This window comes from Pongo pygmaeus, chromosome 14, assembly GCF_028885625.2.
Source record: "Pongo pygmaeus isolate AG05252 chromosome 14, NHGRI_mPonPyg2-v2.0_pri, whole genome shotgun sequence".
Classification (NCBI taxonomy): Eukaryota; Metazoa; Chordata; class Mammalia; order Primates; family Hominidae; genus Pongo; species Pongo pygmaeus.
Window position 1 is genome coordinate 69,933,920 of NC_072387.2, and position 22,666 is coordinate 69,956,585.

Here is a 22,666-nt window from a genome sequence, read left to right on the forward strand (position 1 = left end):
TGTGTGGGGGGGGGGTGGTGTGTTTTGCTATATTTTGTTTTCATGGCATTTTGTTTGCTGAACATTTAATACAATTCAGGTCAACATGACCTGTTTATTTTCTGTAATTTTGAGCTTGGTAGAGTCTATACTTATTTAAGGCAACTCAATCTATTAAAAGCTATTGAAGGATTTTAATTTACCAAGAGAAGACTTATTAGATGACTTTAACTAACTAGACTCTCAGCTAGCATAAATGACATCAATTCAAGCCATGCTTAATTCACCCAGTCAGTATTTCACTCAAGACATAGTTGGGTTCTACAGGATTTTTTAGGAGGAGTCTGTTACATTTTAATTTTTTTTAAAAATAAACATCTTTACATTAGACACCATTATTTATCCAAAGAACATCATCATTCAGAAATTATTACCAGAATCATATGTCTGTGTCATATAGGTAACCTGGCATAAAAATGGCAGCACTGCAGTACTTACTGTGTGTACGTATGTGGAGTGAACATAACCAAGAAATATGCACTCTAAGTGATGTGGTCAAATGCAGAACTGAGAAATATTACCCTGTAAGCTTGTCAGTAGTGTGCAGGATGCAGTCTCATTTTTCTAATTTATACTGCTGCTTACACGGGAATTATGTATATTTGAGACAATAGTACATAAAACAGTATGCCCTTTCTCTTTACAGTAGCACTTTTAACTCTGGCTTTTTAGGTGGCATTAATCATGAAAAGTCAAAGATCTGAGCAATGCCAGGACAATGGTGCAAATGGTCAAAATGTGAAGAACTGTGAAGAACCAGATTTTAACTTACTTGTAAGCAAACAGATTCTTGGATGTTGGCAGAAGACCTGAGTCTTCTTGGACAGGGTTTTGTATTACTCATAGTAATAGCAGTAGCCAGGGTAACAGTGTTTTTTGTGCCAGATCCTTGAACCCCAGTTTCCACAAGGAGAATGTTTGCTACACAAACATCCTTGAAGAATGTCTAAGAACAGGGCAGTCAGTGCCTCTACTTTTAAGACATAGAAATGCAAGATACCTATGAAGAATACTTTCAAAGATAAGAGCCAGAGTCCTTGTTGAGAAGAGTATCTACTTCTTACCTAGGTTAATTTTATAGTTCCAATATATTGTCTCAGAAAAAATACCTTTTGCTCTAAACATCTGATAAAAGAAGTCACTGTCATGTCTCCATTTTTAGCTTACCCCTTAACCCATTTTTGTCTGGCTTATATGCAACCACTCCCTGGAACTGATTCTACAGACATTAGATATTTCTTACTTTAGGGTGGACATATTTAGTCCTCATTTTTCTTGGTAGCTCAACAGCAATTGATAATACAAATTACTTCTCTTTTTTGGAAACAATTTTTTCTTGGTTTCTCTAAAACTACTTCTCATTGCCTCTGTGGTTATCTCTTATCTTAAAAACATTCATGTTCTTTAGTCTTCTTTTTTTTCTCTTTTGCTTTACACACTCTCCCTATGTGATATCACATATTTGATAAGTGCTGATTGCTCTCGAATTTATATCTCGAGCCTAGACTCTTTTGAACTCCAGACCCATATAACTGCTTGATTTTTGGATATCTTTATTTAGAAGTCTTGTAGGCATCCTCATTCAACAACTTTAAAATACAGCCTACCTGTCTTGGACCCCTAAACCTACATCTCCTCTTGTGTTACTTTCTCATTAATTGATCTCACCATTCTTCCAGTTTCCAATTCATATGGGTAACAACATTGACTCTACTCCCCCTTTATATTCTGTGTGCATATTTTCCCATGCTCTGCTGACTTGGCCATCTAGTTGCCTTTCCAAAGACTTCTAGTTTTCTTGCTATAACTACTCAAGCTCAAGTCACCTTCATTTACTGACACTAAATAAATATGTTAAGACTCTTCACACCAGATCTCTTTCACTCCAGGGTCAGCTTCTTCAAATTTATTCCCTTCTTGCATCACCGATCTGATCTTGTCATTCACCTGATTAGAATACTTCCTTTAGTCCAGTAGCCCTTGAGATAAAATTCACACACCATATCAAGGGATAATTTTTAATTTGACCCCCGCTGATGTGTTGTGCCTCGTTTCTGATCACTTTTTAATGCTGCCTTCCTACATTCTCTCTCTGTTCCTTAAAAATATCACTCTCTTTGTTCTAGCTTAGGGCTTTTGCATGTGCTTCTCCCTTTGCTGGAACCTAACCCATCTGCCTGTTAAACCGGATATCCAGTGCATAGGGAAGTCATTCCAGACTCATCCTAACCCACCTAGGTGTTGCCATGGTGCCCTTCACTTCCTCCCTTTGAGCACTTACCCTCATGAATAGCAGTGCTGATTTAATTTCTGACTATCTCTGCACTGTTAGCTCCATGAAAGTGGAGACTGTTTTTGATCTTGTATATTGTATTCTCTAGGAACACATGCTGCTCTGGGCTGATCAAAGGCTCTCTGTAAATAGTTTTGAATAAATGAATGAATGAATGAATGATCTGGTTCTCTTCACAATGAATTATATCTTTATGTTGACAGACCCAGATATGTCTATTTCTAATGTTAGAATAATGCTTGCATTTATATAATAGGAACTATATAAATATAATACAGGTGGGCATTGTCTCACAGGGGTTTATATGTGAGTACATGCATGTGTTTTACCCAGAGCTGAACAATATCAGTAATAGATTCTGACATTCTGGCACATGGAAGACTCTCAATAAATGTTATAATTTTTAATGAATGAATGAAAATGAGAACTAGCTGTTGTTACTGTGAATTATGTCTGTTTCAATGACAGGCCCAATTGTATCTATTTTTTAACATAATGCAATAATGACAGCATTTCTATAATAGGAATTACACTCATAAGAATGGGAACCATTTTCTCACAGTGTTTTGTGTGTATGTGCCCCTGCTTTCCCCAGAGGTGTACAATGCCCAGGAATTAGGAATGATGTAAGTGGCAAAATGGATACTACCCATTGTATTCAGTGTTGCAAACTGTAACTATTTCTTCTTGGAGGTTATTGATGTATGTACTCAATGGCAAGTCCTCTTTTTGGAATATGGTTCTGCTAAGGTGCATTTAGGTGCATTCCTAAATAGAAGCCACAGTTTCCTCTTTGAATATTTCCTCAGTTCCTTGCAGAGAGGAGTGTAAGTCAGCACAGTTAGGAATCTTATTTTATTGCTGCTGCTTCGTTCTCCCTCTGATGACACTGTTGCTCTTGCAACCCTCTTCTGAGTAGAGGAGAGGAGATTGTGAGGCCTTGGTTGAAACTTATTAATATCTCTTTTTCTTCCTCAGTGGTAGAGAGCAGCTATTGCTAGGTAGCACAATGGAGGAGAGGCAGTGGGGAAGCAAAACCTGTGGTGGGGGAATGAGGCGTGCCTCTGAGAGGCAGCTCTTGTGCTCATAAGAAATTGCCCTGTCCTAAAAGCAGTACTGATATAATAGGTAATCATTGCATCCATATGTGCTCTGGAGGAGAAGCCCTTTGAAATGACACCAATTAAGTGAGCTTTTAACCAGCCTTGGTGATCAGAATACAGATGATCTGTTTGTCGTATTTTCTTGTTTATGTCGTATATCTGAATGTTGTGTATTAATATTTCTTGGGAAGAGTTCTTTGTTTTCAGAAGATTTGTTTATTTGTTTGATGCTTCTCCACAGCACATGCTGTGCTTCCCTTTCAGGGACAGTAGCAGTGTTTTTTGTTTTATTATTATTTCTTTGTTAATATGCTTGCTTCAAGCTCTCTTCTCTCTCTCTCTCTATATATATATATACACATATATATGTGTATATATATACATATATATGTATATATATACGTGTATATGTATATATATACACGTATATATATATGCTATTATTGCCTACCAACTTTATTTTTTAGCTTCTTAGCAATAGGCCTGCATCTTGTCTAATGCTGCCTTTCAGTGCACAGGCTTATATAATGGTAAAAGAGAAATAAAGCCAAAAAGCTCCTCATAATATTATGGAAGGAATATACCTCCATCTGTATCAACTCCTATTTAAAAGGCAAACATGTCTTTTGATAATGTATGTACAGGAAAATCTATTGATTATCTGAGGGAACTGTCCACAATTAAGGTGTTCAGTATCATTAAACACATTTGTAGACATCACACAAGTAAAAATACTTTCTTTCAATCCTAGAACTGTTCTTTCTCCATTTATTATAAAAAAGTAAGCATTTTATCAAAATTGTTCTCTATTCATTTTATTTTACTTTTTTTGGTATCTAAAGTTATCTTTTCCTGTGCTTAGAGTTAACTTTTTTATAACTTGACATTACTTGCTACTGTCCCTCTAGATTAGAGATTGTGTATTTTGACTTTATAACTTGGATTAGATTAGTGCAAAGGGCTGATTTTGTCTTTCCATGCTCGAGTGTGTGATCACTTCCATAGATTTATTTTATGTATTTTTTTGTGTGCGAGAAGATATTGATTTAAATTTTTATTTATTGTAGAGTACCGGGGGTAGTAAAATTTATTAAGAAGTTTATTTCTCATTTTTTTTGCGTTTTATTGAACTTTACAATTTGTAAAGTGCTTTCCTCTAGAACTCTGGTTTATAATTATATGCAGCATGATATCCTCCAAAGTTGTAGAGAGTGGTCAGACAGCTGTTTCTAATGGTAAGTGAGGCGAAGGGTAAAGAAATGGCAAACAAGGGGGAAGGAGAAATGCGGAGCTACTAATCAATGGGCATTATAAGTCAAGCAAGGTAATGAGCTTTGGGGTTCTGCTGTACAACAGTGTGCATGTAGTCAATAATAATGTACACAAACAATTTGTTGAGAGAAAAATCTCACGTTAAGTGCTCTTACCACAATGAGAGAAAAGAAACAGCAAAAAGTAGTAATATTAATAATAATGATATGTATGTAATATTCCCTGAGTTATATATATTATCTCAAACTTAAAAACACAGATTTTTTTTCCATTTTGCAGAAAAGACACTAGGGCTCAGTGAAGCTAAATAACTTGCATGAATTCACAGAGCTAGTGAGTGGCATTTTGGGGAATGGTAAAGAGAATAACTAAAATATTACACTCCTCAGTGAAGCATGAGAGCTTGTCACAGATTAATAATAGTCTAGTTTCTTCCTAAGAAGCAGAAATTACATAGTATTTGTTTTAGAAAAAACCCAATACGTAATAGCAAAACTTTTAGTTGCTTAGTTAATAGTGATAAATGTGACTCCTCATACTTAGTACAGAATTTAGCAAAATATCTTTAAATAATAGTGACACAACTAAGGCATGAAGCAATCTTTTGGGGACAATCATTCGGGTCTTATGGAAGTTCAAAATTTTAATGTGGCACATTGGCATTCCTATATAAAGCTCAAAGCATCTTTCAGTTTGCCTTAAGCTCTCAGATCTGAGTTCACACATTTAGCAATCACATGTGTGCTTTCAGCTGATACTACCACACTACTGTCTATTCATTCTTAGTTTATCCATCACCCTGATGCCTCCATTCATCTTTTTTATTTTATTTTATTTATTTTTTTGAGACAGAATCTCACTCTGTCACCCAGACTGGAGTGCAGTGGCACAATCTCGATTCACTGCAACTCCGCCTGCCAGGTTCAAGCCATTCTCCTGCCTCAACCTCCTCATGTAGCTGGGATTACAGGTGCGTGCCACCACACCCAGCTTTTTTTTTTTTTTTTTTTTTTTTTTAAGTAGAGACAGGGTTTTACCACGTTGGCCAGGCCGATCTTGAACTCCTGACCTTAAGTGATCCAATTGCCTTGGCCTCCCAAAGTGCTGGGATTATGAGTATGAGCCACGACACCCAGCCTCCATTCATCTTTATTTTTCACCATTCATTCCATTTTAGTTTTTCTTTCATTTATTTCAGTAACAAAAGGCCTAGTTTCCAAGTCATTGCCTGATATCCCAGCACTAACATGTATCTCTTTCCTTCATGAATCATGGAATTCCTTTGATTTTGGGGAAGCACACACACACACAAAGACTACTTAGATACCTTTTTAATTGCTGTTACAGTAGTGCTTGTCTTATGAATTAGAAGCATCTTTACTAACCAAATGAAGCTGTTGAGAATACCCTTACAAGTTTTGGCTTTTTAAAAAGCTGCAAAAAATACCAATTATAAAGGAAGATTGTTATTACAATGGGAAATAATATAGTAGCTCTCAGCATAATTTGGGAAGTCAATTTTGATAGTAATTAGAGTGACAATGTGTGTTTAAAAAATGATATGAGTGGCCAGGAGTGGTGGCTCATACCTGTAATCCTAGCACTTTGGGAGGCAGAGGCTGGCAGATCACCTGAGGTCAGGAGTTTGAAACCAGCCTGGCCAACATGGTGAAACTCCATCTCTACTAAAAATACAAAAAAGTTAGCCAGGCTAACTTTTTTGTGGTGGCAGGCATCTGTAATTCCAGCTACTTGGGAGACTGAGGCAGGAGAATCGCTTGAACCTGGCAGGCGGAGGTTGCAGTGAGCCGAGAACGCCTCACTGCGCTCCAGCCAGGGCGACAGAGTGAGACTCCGTCTCAAAAAGAAAAAAATATATATATAAGTAATTGTAGTCAGTTGTTCAAATAGACTAATTTGGGGAAGATATTTTTATATAGCTGCAGAAAACAATTTTTAAAATCTAATTTTATCATATCTTACATAGTATTTTAGTCACACATGCATGCATTTTATCTCCTTAAGTGGATCATAACCTGTTTGAAGACAGAGATAATATCTCAGTGTTTACACAGTTGACCCTTGGGCAACCTGAGGTTAGGGACACAGACCTCTTGTGTAGTTGAAAATTCTTGTTTAACTTTTGACTCCCCCAAAACTTAACTATTAATAGCCTACTGTTGACCAGATGCCTTACTAATAACAGGAATGGCCAATTCACACATATTTTTCTGTTATGTGTATTTCATATTATATTATTACAATAACGTAAGCTGCAGAAAAGGTTATTAAATAATCAGGAAGATAAAATATATTTACTATTCATTAAGTAGAGATGGATCATCATAAAGGTCTTCATTCTCATTGTCTTCACATTGAGTAAGCTGAGGGGCAGGAAGAAGCGGAGGAGTTGATCTTGCTGTCTCAGGGGTGGCAGAGGTGGAAGAAAATCTGTGTACAAGTGGACCTGATTAGTTCAAACCCATGCTGTTCAAGGGTCAACTGTACAGGTCTTTCAAAGTTCTCCCAATAAATGTATACTGAATAAGTGAATTCATGAATCTAGCCAGAACACCTTCTTAAACTTCAAAACTGTTTTGATAGGAGTAGTCCTAAATTAATCCTAAATAATTGTTTAAAAAGATTTCCCAAGTATCTAACAAACACTAGGCATGTTATAAGATACAAATCTAGCAGGCTTTTCCATGATCTACTTTGATTGTCATAATAATACTATAACAAAAGCATTATTATTACAATTTTATATACAGGAATATTGAGCTTGGGTAGGTTAAATAGTATTCACAGAACCTACAGTTGAAAGGTGAAGAGCTGAAATATGTTCACATGCCTTCAGTTCTAAAGTTTTGTTTTTTTCAGTTACACTATAGTTGAGTGAAAAGAGGATACCATGAACAATCTGGAATGCTAAAGCCCATTAGAGCAATTGTTTTTGGTGTGTGTGTATACCTAATAAATGCCAATGATAAATTCACTTTGGCAGGTCAACAAAATCTAATTTGGTAGAGTCAATCCAGTAGTATTCACATCTGCTAAGTAACAAAGCTTTTGCTTTTTAGACAGCAAAGCCAAACCAGTGACTAGAAAGTTATTAGTCTAGAGTAGACCAGGACATGGCTGTCAACAGCCTCTACTTTACTTTGAACATAAAGGACAATTACTGTGAATTTGTCCATATCTAATTAACAAAGTTTTAGAAAATCAGCCCTCACTACTGAAACATCAACCATCACTTCACTAAGGAATAAATGTATTTCAAGCACATTTTTAAAATTCTGAGTAGGAAAACCGATCTTTAACTTTATGCTTTAGGTATTCTTTCATTGTTAGGTATTCATTCATTCACTCATGGATTTATTCAGCGGATATTTATAATGCACTTACAAAATACGCATTCAGTGTTACTCATTTCTTCAGAGGGTTGATGAGATAGAAAAAGAAAGCAAATAAGGTACAGTAGTGAGGCAGATATCGTAAAAACTTGCTTCTCTAGAAAGGATGAAAATATTTTAATGAGGATTCAAACCTCTACAATATAGCTTGAGAAGACTGAGCAAGCATCAATATTTTTATGATTTTAACTTGTTCCATATGATCTCATTCCTATTTGCCAAAAAGCATGCACACATGTGACATACACGTGTGCACACACATTCCTATGCTTATAATATCAAACTTTGATTCTGACTGTTTCTATAGTCATCCTACTTTTCATCCCTTTCCCTCTCCTTCTTTTATCCTTCTGTTCTTTTTTCCTTTCCCATGTATTACTAATATTTATTGAGTGCTGCTATGTACTAGGCACTATGGTAAGCACTGGGGCTATATGAAGACTTGTTATTAAGGAGTTCAAAATTTTCTTAGGGAGATTGACAGGTGAACAAGTAATTACAGTCTAATGTAAAAAAAATAATAGTTACATGAAAAAAATAAATAGTTTTTGATGGGAGAACAGGGGAGGGGACACATATTCTACTTTAGGGAGATGGAAACCAGAGGAGTGATGCTTATGATGGATCTTGAAGCTCAGTGATAATTCTTTAGGAAAGATGATAATATCAATCTGCATAACAAGAAATATGTGCCGTTAGGAAACAAGTCTATCATCATTCAGAGGCTTGTTTTGTCATTATTATTAGTAATTGCAGTGATTCTTTGAAGAGAGGTTTGAAAATTATATTCCTAGGTCAACTTATTCCCAGGAGCACATCACAAATAAAGGGTGATAACAAGAAATGACACCTCATCCACTGTAGAAAATTTTTCACAGGTCAAATTAAATGAGTTTTCCAGTTTTCATAGATAATAACATGCTTGTGGAAGCTGTTGAATAAAGAGACAACAGAGTGCTTTCACTGATGTGTGTTTATGAGAGAACAAATGCATTAACTTAAATCTTACCCCAACAGCATAAAAACTTCAAGTCTAAGAAGTAACACCCAGATTTCAAAATAAAACAGGAAATTCTGAATCAAAATATTTAAGAACCTTTGAAAACTGATGAAAAATGTACCAAAATTTTTTAAAAATTTGCATCAATAACCTATTCTCACAGGTTACTGTATTGTAAATTTTTATAATTTCATGTATTCCTGATTCCTCAATATCCCCACAAACAGGCTGTGAGCGCTCTGTCAGACAACTAGGTACATCTAAGTACCTAGTTGTACCTAGATACTAGATAAGGTTGGTCCCTGCCACAAATTCCTTATCTTGACCTCCCCTATCACCTAGTGTCATTCAAACACAAAAATAAAATCCCCTCCTGCTTTTTGCTTGTACTTCATTCCAACACTCAATAAAGGCACTCGCCTCGGGTCCTCACTGACTCTCTAGGCTCTCCAACTGCTTCCTGCTTGGTTGATCCTGCTCCCTTGGAGCTCCTCCCATATAGCTGCTAGTGTGGTGTGCCTTGCCTCTGTCTCTAGGACTTACAAATATAATAAATCTTTTAATTTCCTATGCCTCCCTGAGTATAATTTCTGCGGCTGGGTTGGAATGATCCTTAAAATCCCCATAAGTGGAATTTATTCCCCCATTTACAGTACAGTTACTGATTGCCAGTCTTAAAAGGAAGGTTTATAGGCTGGAGAACATAAAAAAGGAAAAAAGAGCAACAAAACAAAACATCATCATCAACAACACACACAAAGAGAGAAAAAGCAAACAGCAAAATCAGTCCATGACCTATGCACAATTTGCCTTATGAAATGAAATAGCACACCCAGTTATAAAGTTGATAGGAAGATGTTCTAGCCATCTGCCTTTTCCCCTAGTTTGTCTGAACCAAGTGGAAGACAAGCAATGTCAATGTCACTTACTCATCGCTAACATGACTTTCTTGAGGCAAGCTTTTGGGTGTGTTAGTTCTCTCAGCCCTTACTCCCACCACCAGTCCTTGGATGTTTTTCACACTTCACTCATTCCCAAAATAAAACCATATCTAGGTTCTGGAAATACAGTGATGATCAAAGAAGGCATCATGATTTCTATCTTTACAGAGCATAGTGGGTGAGACATAATAAGCACTAAGAAATATGTAATTACTAACAGCAAGACATACACTGAAGTAAAAACATTTGGTGTGAGAAAATGAGAGTGACTATTTTTTATCTCAATAAGGAGTTGGTGAATAACACTTGTGAAATAGTTCCAGAAATAATCACTAGAAATTATAGAAGTCATATTTTATGACTAGAATGAAATAAACTAAAGATTAACAAAAGTTAAATTGAAAATATCTACATTGCAAATATTAAAAAATACACTCAAAGTATTGGATCAGATATAAAATTTTGACATGAAAAAAACAAGTATATCTTGTATTTTGATTTTCAAACCAAAGATTTAGAAAAGAAACAACCCCAGAAGGTTCAAGGGAAACAGGCAGGATGAAACTATGAAATTACAGTTGAAATGAAAGAATTAGAAAATAGAAGAAAAGAATGGGTTGAGTAAACATATCTTAGACAAGGTTCTCTGGAGGATCAATAAAATAGATATTATATTACTAATAGAAAATGAAAAATCATTTCTCATTGGGAATAATAAAAATAATTTGAATTCATGAAGTGAGATACCACATTCACTTACCAAATCAGTGACATATAATCAAGGAAATGCATAAAATTGATGATGCTTTGGTAGATGGGTGACTTTTGTTTCTTCTCATTGAGAATACATGATGGTACACACCCTTTCTTAACACAGGTTTACAATACATATCAAAAAGCTTACAAAGGCAAAGATGTTTAGTCTGTTGATTTAATTCCACACTATTCATTAATACTAAAGATAAATCAAAAAGGACTGTTATATTCAAGATGTTCACTGCAATTTTATTCACACTAGAAAACTTGTAAACTAGATGTTCAAAAACAATGAAAGAACTAAGTAAAATATTGTATAATAATGAAATGTGATAGTGGCATTGCCAATATTTTTACAAGTAAATTTAGTAATCTAAAAATAAAGGCCAGGCGCGGTGGCTCACGCTTGTAATCCCAGCACTTTGGGAGGCCGAGGTGGGCGGATCACGAGGTCAGGAGATCTAGACCAGGGTGAAACCCCGTCTCTACTAAAAATACAAAAATTAGTCGGGCGTGGTGGCGGGCGCCTGTAGTCCCAGCTACTCGGAGAGGCTGAGGCAGAAGAATGGCGTGAACCCGGGAGGCGGAGCTTTCAGTGAGCCGCGATCGCGCCACTGCACTCCAGCCTGGGCGACAGAGCGAGACTCCGTCTCAAAAAAAATAAATGAATAAAATAAAATAAAAATAAATAAATAAAAATAAATTACATTTATAATGAAAAATATAGAAATAGAGTGTGATTTCAAGTATATTGATTAGACTAAAAAAGCCATATGAAATAATTTCTTATTGGCAGAACCAATAATAATGACTTTTAAAATTCTTTTTACTTTTCAGTATTTTCTAGAAATTTTTGAGAATTATTGACAACTTTGTTTCTTGTGAGAAAGTAATATTCAATTCAGTCTGTATCCCCTTCAAATTTTTCTATATTTCAGAGAGGACCCAAAGTTTAACTCCATCTGGATGAGAACCTAGCAAATGTCATGCATGAGGTGTTTAACATATCAGATCCAGTGATGGTGAGGTCAGAAGTGGTCCAGCTGAACTTCAGAGTGATCAGACCATGATTTGCATCACAGGGCCTTGTCCACAGAAAAGCTGGGACAGGCTTGCTTGAAATCCACTAGATACCAACAAGTCTTCTAGAAAAGTAGGACAAGTAGTTTCAAAATAATGGGGCAAAAAGTATGTTAGACTAGAATACCCTATCCGCCACTCTGATCTTTGTCCTGAACAGGATAACTTAGTCTTACAATGAATAAGTCTACAATTAAAATAAGAATACAGTTGCAATTAATCAAGAATGCTATTGCAGTTGTAGACTTCATTATACAATTAAAATAAGAATAATTAAACAAATTTTTATTTTCTCTTTACTCTCTGCAAGATGGGAAAACCAAGACTGAGGAGAATGGTTTCAGTGACAACATTGGCTGTAGAATTTGCGGTGGTGACAGCAATATTGGCTAATGAATGAGGGTCATTGTTCCATTTCAGTCAGTTCTCTTAACACTCTGCTCTACTGCCTCATAGTTGTTTTTACTCTTTGCCAGAAATAGGAATTTAGATCAAATCTTTCCCTGATAAGGAAATAGAAATGTAAATAGAATCTTTCCTTGCAATTGAGATAGAAAAACTATGGTATTCTGTATTTTGCTGTTTTAATAATAATATTTAAAATAATGCTCAGATTCAGTGGTTTAATTTGTGATTAAACATCCCATAGCTTTCTAGAATTCAGTGGTTAATTTGTGACTAAGCATTCCATAGATCTGAGGGCTTCAATGGATGGTTTTGTTGTTTATTAACCTAGCAACTAAAATATTGCCATTAGTGAGAAGATGGCCTGATTACTTATTTTTCTTAAGTTGTTTTTCCATAGCAGATAACTGAATGTGTGTTGTTCATAAGTATTAAATATCAATTTTTCAAAGTTCAGGAATGGTAACATTTAACTTCTATAAATGTCAATCCTTCTTTCTTATCTTTTGGAAATTCATGGTCCTAATGTTCTAGAAGCAGTGTTGCACACTTTGGAGATGGATTGCCTGGGTTTAAATCCTGATGCTACAAATTGTTCGCTGCAGACCTTGTAGACTTTGAACAAACCACATATTCTCTCTGTCCCTCAGCCCTCATCTGTTTAATGAGGATTTAGTACACTTAAATTTTAGAATTGTTATAAGGATTAAATGTCTGAATGTATAGAGAGCATCTAGAAGACTGACATACAGTACAAATTTCACTATTATCATCGTTATTATTGTTATTATACAGTGAAATAAATTGATTAAATAGTTATTCTGCTGCTAAGCTAATTTTTAAATTTATACCATCTGAACTCAGGTGATTTTTCCTAAACATTATATACTCTCTGCTTTCCGGATGAATGTGTTTGAAATGCATGTGCTCTTTCTGCTCCACTTATACCTGTGAAATTGGCAAAATTGTAAGAGTATCAGATGGATGTGAATATTCATTCACAAGAGCTTTGGCCTTGCCATGAATTAAAGTAGCTTTTATATATTGATCTACTAACTTGGCTGTCCCTGATCAAACAATGTATTTTCCAGTGGAGCTACTTATTTATGTGTGGTCTAATTCTCCAGCTATCAAAGCTTCCTGTAATGCACGTAGCTTGTGCCTGCTGGTAAGTACATACTCACGTGAGACCACATGCCTCTATAATCCTAGTGTCGATGCTAGTAATGATGCTTCAATTAACAAGGAATAACTCAAAAGTCAAGTGTCTGGAGTGGGAGTAGAAGTTTAAGAGGGAGAGAGAAAGATTCTACAAAAATCTCTTGGTTATAAGATTTCTGGTTATTTACTAAATAACAGTTCATATGTGAGAAAAATTCTGCATTGAGCTTATGTAATACTTTTTATTTACATAAGAAGTAAATTTGTTTATTTACTGTAACTTGGGGGTTTGTTTACTATATCCACTGGCATTCTTCTAAGCTATGACCAGCAGTATTTAGAGCCATGGGGTTTGAAGTTTGGAGTGAGTAAAGATACAGAAGAACAGAGGTCTGATGGCTGAGTCTCAAGATGCCAGTATTGAGAATATGGAAAAGGTAGAGGATAGAATAAAGGAGGCCAGAAATTTCTGCCCGTGTCTGGAAATCAGAGTCTGTAGTAATATGGAAGCCACGTGAAGACAGTGTTTCGAGGGTGAGGAAATGGTCACCTGTATTAAACTCTGCTCTGCAGCCAAATAGGAAGAGGACCACGAAGTATCCATTAGGTTTGTCCATTAGGTTTGGCCACTGGGAACATGGACAAGAGAAGTGATGGGGATGAAAGCCCCACGGAGTGATCTAAAGAGAAGAGAATTAAGTAGGAAAAAGTGAGCGGACAAATGGGGTGATCGCTGGAAGGATGGGAGAGCAAGGGAATCCTTTTTATATTCATAGTATAATTTTATTCTGTTAATATGCTGATGGGAATACAGAGAGAAAAACTGATGCTGGAGAAAGCTCCCAAAATACTCCTCATGTAGCTGAGGCTACAGTGTGAAATCATATGCTTCTTTTTGATAGTAAAAGCATTTGATGACATGTATTAATATTCTCACCTCAGTTTAACTAAAGAAAAATATATCCACGTGTAGTACTATGTTTTTCTAATCATCTTCTCTAATTTAAAACAAAAGCATATCAAGTAAAAAAAATTAAGTCTATCTGGCCTCTACAGACATCCAATCCTATTTGTCAAAGATAGCTGCTGTTGACAATTTATTGTGTATTCTTCCTTGTTTTTTGCTATGCACGTTTGTAGACATGTATTTTATATACATATGCATACATATACTTCCACAGAATTAAAAAAACATGGATTCTCTTATACATTGTGTTCTATAGCTTCCTTTTCACTTATTCTGTCTATATCTTTCCTAATTTGTGCATATAGGTTTGATATTTTTATTGGTTAATAGTACATATTATGCACATTCTGTGTTTATTTAATCATTCACCTACTGACAGATTATTGATATATTTGAGCCAGTCTATTCTATCAATTTAAGTATAGTTTTCCACGTTTTTCATGACAACACTATTTTTCTCAAGTCAAAAACCAGGTAATTACAAGCTGCAGACAGGAGTGGGTTTTTTAGCAGTTCTGAATTTTGAAGGTTTTTTTTTCTTCTTCTGCCATTAGAAATAATTGAATGGTATGATAGTGTGGTAAATCCTCTAGTTCATTATTTTCTATGTAATAAGATACTTCACTTTCTTTACCATCTTTACCCAAGTTATCTCTTTCGTAGTCTACTTTCCTACCGTTATATCATCGTGAACCTCAGGTTGAATTTTCTGACACAGGTAAGTGAACTATAGTAAACAGCGACCTTCTCGCTGGAAGAAGTTAGAGTTATGGGAGACAGAACAAGGCGGTGCCCTCAGGGAGAGGGAAAATGAAGATGAGGAATCAGGAAAGGTGCAGCAGAGGATTAGCAGCTGCTGTGTTGTCCTTACGTGGGGTACTTTTTTCCTAGTTACCTCCAAGGAGAGAGGTACCAGAAATGTGAGGATAAGTGTTTTCAGGTGCCAATATTATGTTTCTTTGCCTGATTAGTACCAAAGCAGGGAGGTGGAACTGTCCTGGTCAGATCACAGAGAGGAGGAGTCTTTTAGTCCTAGTGTTGATACATGTTGGCCAGGGAGAACAGTGCACAAATTGAATAAACATTTTAAAGGGTTTACATAATAATATTAACAATAAAAGTTTGTGTTGGTGAAAGTTCAAAAAGATACACCTTACCTCAGACTAGATTAAGATCGTAAAGCGACTTGGACTTAGTCATTTATATCTTAGAATCACAAAAGTGATTTAGTCGTTTGCCTTATTCACTATTTTATTAATTTCCATGATCCTGAGGCATGCACCTGTGAATAAGAGGACCTTCTGCCGAGGAGATACGGCTGTTTTCCCCACAGCTCTCACTGATGTTGCTAACATGGCCCTCTCCATTTGGGCCATGTCTTCTTAAGAATCACAAGGATGAAGAAGAGGACTGAGGGCTTTCTCTGCCTCTCACCATGTTTCAGAGGAAACTCTTCCATCAGTTAATCAACACAGTTGACAGTTGAGAACCTGTCACATGCAAGAGGCTGTTTCAATCAGGCAAACTGAAACAGTACAAGATATACTCTGTTCCTAACCTAAGTGGTTTGTAGGACCGTGAGCTACAAACATGAAGGAATAGGGTGTGCAGGCTGCAAGCAGTAATGAGAAAGTCTAAATGAGTTTAGAGATATGTGCTTCAGGGTTCTAAGAGTGGCAAGATTCCTGTCAGCTGAGCAAAGTATGCATAGCTTTCAGAGGAGGTGCAATTGGTATTGGACTTGAAGCTTCCTTAGGTGGAGACTGTGTTTCTGGAACAGCTTTTATTTAAGCCTCTATTTTGGCATCTGCACACTTTGAAACTTGCAAAGAAATGCATGCACATTAAAAATTAAATAATACAAAAGTTTATATAGTAAAAAGGGAAAATTGCTTTTACCCTACACTTTGCTAAAGAAACCACTATGAACAGGTGAGGTGCAGCCTTCCAAAAATTTGTTATGTACAAGGAGATGAAGTCCCTCCTGGTGCACTCACACATGCACGCACACACACACACACACACGACTTCTAGTAACAATATGTCTGAGGTTAAGAGAGGGCCCTTTACACCCCTCCATCCTCTACTCTAATTCTGTCTGATAACTTAAGAAGGCAAATTAGGAGCACAGCTTTTCTTTAGAAGCCTTGCTCCTTCTCAAAAACAGGTCTCTCAGGGCTTTCAACTTTCTACCTAAACCACATTTACCCAACCAGGCTCGACCACTTTTTTGCTCAGGAGAGATTCTGCTCCGAAGGCTTAAGGGGATTAGGCATAAAACTAGAGCAAGTGTGCTCTCTGAGCCAGGCACATCACATCGAGAGAACAAAGGGCTTTTCAGGTCCAATTAACAACTGATCCCACTAGCAGGCAATGAGATCCAGTGACTAGAAGTCTCCTCCCTCTCTCACCAAACACCTTTCCTGGAGAAGTGTGACAGGAACAGAGGAGAGAGAACGGAGTAAGTGTTCACTCCCATATTGCTCCCTTGAGGTTCCCCATCCTCCAGACAGGATGTAGGATGAAGATATAGAATGAGTGAGATCCCTCATCACCCTGCTGGGGAGGAGTCATCAATGCAGCTGGCCTGTGAACCACTCACTGCCTTCTCTGCTGAGGGTGAGGTCTTGTGGGGAAGAGAAAGAAAGCAGGTGGTGTGGCCTAACCTATCTGTCAACTCAATCTCTAGATAAACAAACTGATGATATTTGCTAGGAGGAAGAGACCTTCTCTCACCTGAATGCCATCAACAGGATGCCCCTGGCTGAAGGATTTCTCATAGTTAATAAAGTCAGAATATTTAGGTTTATGAGACATAGCTCGCTGGAGAATATCATGTATGCTACATAACTTTCTATGGAATAAAATGGAGATGTCACATAAATTAAATGCTCTCAATAGAGTGGGAGGTAATAACCTGCGGATGCCTACTTAGAGGACTCATCTATTATTCTGGTCCAGAGATCATGCATCAGATGTGGTGAGGAAGGACTAGGGGAGTCTTGTGGCATGTCTTAGCCCTTAATATACTTTGTTCATCTGTGTATTTTTTAAATTACTAGTAAAGTTTGACTCTGGGAATTATCTCTGATTTCTGTGAGGTCTGATTTGACTATCTGATCTTGTGTGTTACGTCTCTTGCACATGTACTTCTGCGACTTTCATCTTTTGCGGAACAGTGGATAGTCTTCCAACTTGAATGTGTGGAAGCATATTATGGATCTTGATGGAAAGTTCTTAGATATGCAGATCTGAGACCTACAGAACCATAATCTGAATTTTAACAAGAGTCCCAGGTGATTTGTATGAAAAAATATAATAAAGTATGAGAAGCACTGGCATAGTGACTCTCACCCTCCTGCTATAATCCCATTTTTCAGTGGCAGAACCTCTTGACAGAGTTACCCGCACTACCTGCATGTAACTGCCTTCTTATCTTCTGTGTCCTTTCCAGCACAATACACTCTGGCTTTTGTTGCTTCTTGTCAAAGTAATCTAGCTCAATTTTTTAGCAGAATTTGATCCAACTGATTGCCCTTCCTTTTTGAATCATATTCTTCTCTTACTTTCTGTGACATTTCATTTGCTTGCTTTTTCTCTACACTCCTGTCTCTCCTTTCTCTCACCTTTTTATCCATGAGGTATGTAAATGTTGCAGTGCCTCTGGGATTAGGCTTGGATATTCTTCTTTATTTCTCCCTCTCTGTCTTTCTGAATAACTTTATTTTGTGATACAGCTTTATAAAACACTTAAATATTGATTTTTCCAAATATAAATCTCTAGCGGGAAGAGCCAAGATGGCCGAATAGGAACAGCTCCGGTCTACAGCTCCCAGCGCGAGCCACGCAGAAGACGGGTGATTTCTGCATTTCCATCTGAGCTTTGAGGAGAGCAGTGGTTCTCCCAGCACGCAACTGGAGATCTGAGAACGGGCTGACTGCCTCCTCAAGTGGGTCCCTGACCCCTGACCCCCGAGCAGCCTAACTGGGAGGCACCCCCCAGCAGGAGCAGACTGATACCTCACACGGCCGGCCAGGTACTCCAACAGACCTGCAGCTGAGGGTCCTGTCTGTTAGAAGGAAAACTAACAGAAAGGACATCCACACCAAAAACCCATCTGTACATCACCATCATCAAAGACCAAAAGTAGATAAAACCACAAAGATGGGGAAAAAACAGAGCAGAAAAACTGGAAACTCTAAAAAGCAGAGTACCTCTCCTCCTCCAAAGGAACGCAGTTCCTCACCAGCAATGGAACAAAGCTGGACGGAGAATGACTTTGACGAGCTGAGAGAAGAAGGCTTCAGACGATCAAATTACTCCGAGCTACGGGAGGATATTCAAACCAAAGGCAAAGAAGTTGAAAACTTTGAAAAAAATTTAGAAGACTGTATAACTAGAATAACCAATACAGAGAAGTGCTTAAAGGAGCTGATGGAGCTGAAAACCAAGGCTCGAGAACTACGTGAAGAATGCAGAAGCCTAAGGAGCCGATGCGATCAAATGGAAGAAAGGGTATCAGCCCTGGAAGATGAAATGAATGAAATGAAGCGAGAAGGGAAGTTTAGAGAAAAAAGAATAAAAAGAAACGAGCAAAGCCTCCAAGAAATGTGGGACTATGTGAAAAGACCAAATCTACGTCTGATTGGTGTACCTGAAAGTGATGGGGAGAATGGAAACAAGTTGGAAAACACTCTGCAGGATATTATGCAGGAGAACTTCCCCAATCTAGCAAGGCAGGCCAACATTCAGATTCAGGAAATACAGAGAACGCCACAAAGATACTCCTCGAGAAGAGCAACTCCAAGACACATAATTGTCAGATTCACCAAAGTTGAAATGAAGGAAAAAATGTTAAGGGCAGCCAGAGAGAAAGGTCAGGTTACCATCAAAGGGAAGCCCATCAGACTAACAGCAGATCTCTCAGCAGAAACCCTACAAGCCAGAAGAGAGTGGGGGCCAATATTCAACATTTTTAAAGAAAAGAATTTTCAACCCAGAATTTCATATCCTGCCAAACTAAGCTTCATAAGTGAAGGAGAAATAAAATACTTTACAGACAAGCAAATGCTGAGAGATTTTGTCACCACAAGGCCTGCCCTAAAAGAGCTCCTGAAGGAAGCGCTAAACATGGAAAGGCACAACCGGTACCAGCCACTGCAAAATCATACCGAAATGTAAAGACCATCGAGACTAGGAAGAGACTGCATCAACTAACGAGCAAAATAATCAGCTAACATCATAATGACAGGATCAGATTCACACATAACAATATTAACTTTAAATGTAAATGGACTAAATCCTCCAATTAAAAGACACAGACTGGCAAATTGGATAAAGACTCAAGACCCATCAGTGTGCTGTATTCAGGAAACCCATCTCACGTGCAGAGACACACATAGGCTCCAAATAAAAGGATGGAGGAAGATCTACCAAGCAAATGGAAAACAAAAAAAGGCAGGGGTTGCAATCCTAGTCTCTGATAAAACAGACTTTAAACCAACAAAGATCAAAAGAGACAAAGAAGGCCATTACATAATGGTAAAGGGATTAATTCAACAAGAAGAGCTAACTATCCTAAATATATATGCACCCAATACAGGAGCACCCAGATTCATAAAGCAAGTCCTGAGTGACCTACAAAGAGACTTAGACTCCCACACATTAATAATGGGAGACTTTAACACCCCACTGTCAACATTAGACAGATCAACGAAACAGAAAATCAACAAGGATACCCAGGAATTGAACTCAGCTCTGCACCAAGCAGACCTAATAGACATCTACAGAACTCTCCACCCCAAATCAACAGAATATACATTTTTTTCAGCACCACACAACACCTATTCCAAAATTGACCATATACTTGGAAGTAAAGCTCTCCTTAATAAATGTAAAAGAACAGAAATTATAACAAACTATCTCTCAGATCACAGTGCAATCAAGCTAGAACTCAGGATTAAGAATCTCACTCAAAACCGCTCAACTACATGGAAACTGAACAACCTGCTCCTGAATGACTACTGGGTACATAACGAAATGAAGGCAGAAATAAAGATGTTCTTTGAAACCAACGAGAACCAAGACACAACATACCAGAATCTCTGGGATGCATTCAAAGCAGTGTGTAGAGGGAAATTTATAGCACTAAATGCCCACAAGAGAAAGCAGAAAAGATCCAAAATTGACACCCTAACATCACAATTAAAAGAACTAGAAAAGCAAGAGCAAACACATTCAAAAGCTAGCAGAAGGCAAGAAATAACTAAAATCAGAGCAGAACTGAAGGAAATAGAGACACAAAAAACCCTTCAAAAAATAAATGAATCCAGGAGCTGGTGTTTTGAAAGGATAAACAAAATTGATAGACCGCTAGCAAGATTAATAAAAAAAGAAGAATCAAATAGATGCAATAAAAAATGATAAAGGGGATATCACCACCCATCCCACAGAAATACAAACTACCATCAGAGAATATTACAAACACCTCTATGCAAATAAACTAGAAAATCTAGAAGAAATGGATAAATTCCTGGACACACACCCGCCCAAGACTAAACCAGGAAGAAGTTGAATCTCTGAATAGACCAATAACAGGAGCTGAAATTGTGGCAATAATCAATAGCTTACCAACCAAAAAAAGTCCAGGACCAGATGGGTTCACAGCCGAATTCTACCAGAGGTACAAGGAGGAGCTGGTACCATTCCTTCTGAAACTATTCCAATCAATAGAAAAAGAGGAAATCCTCCCTAACTCATTTTATGAGGCCAGCATCATCCTGATACCAAAGCCTGGCAGAGACACAACAAAAAAAGAGAATTTTAGACCAATATCCTTGATGAACATTGATGCAAAAATCCTCAATAAAATACTGGCAAACAGAATCCAGCAGCACATCAAAAAGCTTATCCACCATGATCAAGTGGGCTTCATCCCTGGGATGCAAGGCTGGTTCAATATACGCAAATCAATAAATGTAATCCAGCATATAAACAGAACCAAAGTCAAAAACCACATGATTATCTCAATAGATGCAGAAAAGGCCTTTGACAAAATTCAACAACCCTTCATGCTAAAAACTCTCAATAAATTAGGTATTGATGGGTCGTATCTCAAAATAATAAGAGCTATTTATGACAAACCCACAGCCAATATCATACTGAATGGGCAAAAACTGGAAGCATTCCCTTTGAAAACTGGCACAAGACAGAGATGCCCTCTCTCACCACTTCTATTCAACATAGTGTTGGAAGTTCTGGCCAGGGCAATTAGGCAAGAGAAGGAAATCAAGGGTATTCAATTAGGAAAAGAGGAAGTCAAATTGTCCCTGTTTGCAGATGACATGATAGTATATCTAGAAAACCCCATTGTCTCAGCCCAAAATCTCCTTAAGCTGATAAGCAACTTCAGCAAAGTCTCAGGATACAAAATCAATGTACAAAAATCACAAGCATTTTTATACATCAATAACAGACAAACAGAGAGCCAAATTATGAGTGAACTCCCATTCACAATTGCTTCAAAGAGAATAAAATACCTAGGAATCCAACTTACAAGGGATGTGAAGGACCTCTTCAAGGAGAACTACAAACCACTGCTCAAGGAAATAAAAGAGGATACAAACAAATGGAAGAACATTCCATGCTCATGGGTAGGAAGAATCAATATCATGAAAATGGCCATCCTTCCCAAGGTAATTTACAGATTCAATGCCATCCCCATCAAGTTACCAATGACTTTCTTCACAGAATTGGAAAAAACTACTTTAAAGTTCATATGGAACCAAAAAAGAGCCCGCATCGCCAAGTCAATCCTAAGCCAAAAGAACAAAGCTGGAGGCATCACGCTACCTGACTTCAAACTATACTACAAGGCTACAGTAACCAAAACAGCATGGTACTGGTACCAAAACAGAGATATAGATCAATGGAACAGAACAGAGCCGTCAGAAATAATGCCACATATCTACAACTATCTGATCTTTGACAAACCTGAGAAAAACAAGCAATGGGGAAAGGATTCCCTATTTAATAAATGGTGCTGGGAAAACTGACTAGCCATATGTAGAAAGCTGAAACTGGATCCCTTCCTTACACCTTATACAAAAATGAATTCAAGATGGATTAAAGACTTAAATGTTAGACCTAAAACCATAAAAACCCTAGAAGAAAACCTAGGCAATACCATTCAGGACATAGGCATGGGCAAGGACTTCATGTCTAAAACTCCAAAAG